Source organism: Corapipo altera, unplaced genomic scaffold (assembly GCF_003945725.1).
Source record: "Corapipo altera isolate COAL_440 unplaced genomic scaffold, ASM394572v1 61411, whole genome shotgun sequence".
Taxonomy (NCBI): Eukaryota; Metazoa; Chordata; class Aves; order Passeriformes; family Pipridae; genus Corapipo; species Corapipo altera.
Genome location: NW_020884875.1, coordinates 30,892,537 through 30,894,624, shown reverse-complemented (window position 1 = coordinate 30,894,624; position 2,088 = coordinate 30,892,537). Strand labels below are relative to the sequence as shown.

Below are 2,088 nucleotides of genomic sequence, written 5' to 3'. Positions count from 1 at the left end.
TTCTTTTTCTTTTTCTTTTTCTTTTTCTTTTTCTTTTTCTTTTTCTTTTTTCTTTCCCTCCTTTCCTGGGCTGCTTCTGCCTCCCAGGCACCTTCTATAGTGGAGCCAGGGCGGAGCCCTTTGTGACATCACAGCTTTCTCAGCCACCATCACCAGCGAGGTCACAGTGCCCGCACTCGATGCATCACAAAGGGCTGCTCTAGCGGAAGGTGCCCCTGCCCATGGCAGGTGGTGCAACTGGATGTTCTTCAGGTCCTCCCATCCCAAAACATTCTGTGATTCTGTGCTATTCCCCAAAATATTAATTATTGTTTATGAGTAAGGGATGGAGAATGGGTGCAAAAAGATCTCTGCCAGCAAAAGGATTGTAAATAAAACATTGCCTGTGGATGCACATAGATAAATATGCTTATAGATAAATATACATCCCCACATGCAGTCACCTGTTTCTTCCTTTAGCCCTTCTGTTACAGAACTCCCCGGCTGTAGTCCATTGCCATGCTGAATCCAAGAACTGCAATATTCAACTATTTTTATGTGTGTGATGAAAGCTGTAGGAACTTTTCTTTGAACACTTGCTTTATAAAACACTCCTGATACAGCTGTTGTGCTTTTATAACTAAAATGTAATTATGACATTAGAGGCATTGAAGGAATGTGTAAAATATAAAATCTTGAGTCACTTTCACTGGACTATCCTGTACTGCCAGCACTAGGAAAAATCTGTTGTGTTATGGCACAGTGTGTGATTTTCTGCCCAAACAATCCAAGTATGAAGGTAAAACTTTAGATGTTTCCTGGGAACTTCACAGTCTGGTATCTGAAAAATTCTGTCCTACTGATTTCCTGAACATTTAACAGTAAACCAGTAAAAATTGGAGTATTTTTGGAATATGCCAATTATGTTCTATAGCTGTAATCATTCTTTGAAACAAATGCCCAGGTATACATCTGCTGCTTTTAAATATCACAAAATATACATCCAAACAGAGCCATTTAAAAACACAGTAAAAGCTATAACATCTTGATATAGTTTGAAGCTGGCTCCCTGCCAAGTCTCCAAACCTTACCACAAGAAGTACCCCCCAAACCTCAGGGAGAAGAGGGAAAAAAAACCCAAGAGAACCGAAATGAGCGAGAGAGGCAGCTAAAGCAATATATATAAATATATTTACACTTATATTACAGTTACATACAATTGAAAGATATATACAATTTCAAAAGGAAAAGGGAAAGGGATGGGGGAATGGAAAAAGGAACACAAACAAAATAAAATATGGACGATCAATAGCCCAAGATCTAGCAACTAAAAGAATTAGCAAAAGAATATCTTACTGCTCTCCTTGGGACAACGGAGAGTCACGCTGGAACGACCGCTGGCAACCGCTGTCTCCCAAGGTCGGCAAGGCCTTACCAGGCCTCACTCCCCAGACACGACAGACTTAACAGCAAGGAACCTGCACCTCCAAAGCCACTGGAAGGAAAGAGCGGGAAGACCTCTCCTATTTTCTTCTTATACCCCAGCTTACGTAAAAATCGTAGGGAATACTGGGTAAATCTGGGCCCTTCCTTCATTACAAACTGGTCACCAAGGAAGGCATAGACTAAACTACCACACATCGGTAGACCAGTGAGATACAGTAGGTATATTGAAGCAGATGTTTGTAATGTTTTGCCTAAAGCTGGAGAATAGCCCATCTACAGAAATATGATTCAATGTATTTTTAACTGATTTATACTTCATTAAAAGCAAGTCTTTTCCCCAAGAGATGTAAACTTCACAGTACTCTTAGAAACAAACATCTTTAAAAGATTATGTTCTTCCAAACCTGTACTTTCATGTCTAAGAAAGATGTATTAAGACAAAAATTACATTGAAATATTTAAACGTATTTAAACAGAATCACATATTTCTGCTGCCTGGGTGTTTTTTTGTTTGTTTGTTTGTTAGTTTGTTTTTGTTTTTGTTTTTTTGTGCATATGTGTTTGTTTGTTTGTGGGTTTTTTTTGTTTTGTTGGTTTTTTTTAAATTAGCATCTGGACAGATTCCTTCATCCTGGAGCTGGTGGCAGTTGCTCATGGAAGGGC

The 2,088-nt window shown here is 39.1% G+C and overlaps 1 long non-coding RNA gene across 1 annotated transcript in view; it reads left to right on the top strand.

Moving 5' to 3' along the window:
• Positions 1-757, top strand: part of LOC113943317 — a 22,025-nt gene extending 21,268 nt beyond the window's left edge. Inside the window, exon 3 of the long non-coding RNA XR_003526289.1 lies at positions 210-757. This is a non-coding gene — a long non-coding RNA (uncharacterized LOC113943317). The remainder of the gene's footprint in view (positions 1-209) is intronic.
• Positions 758-2,088: the final 1,331 nt, after the last annotated feature.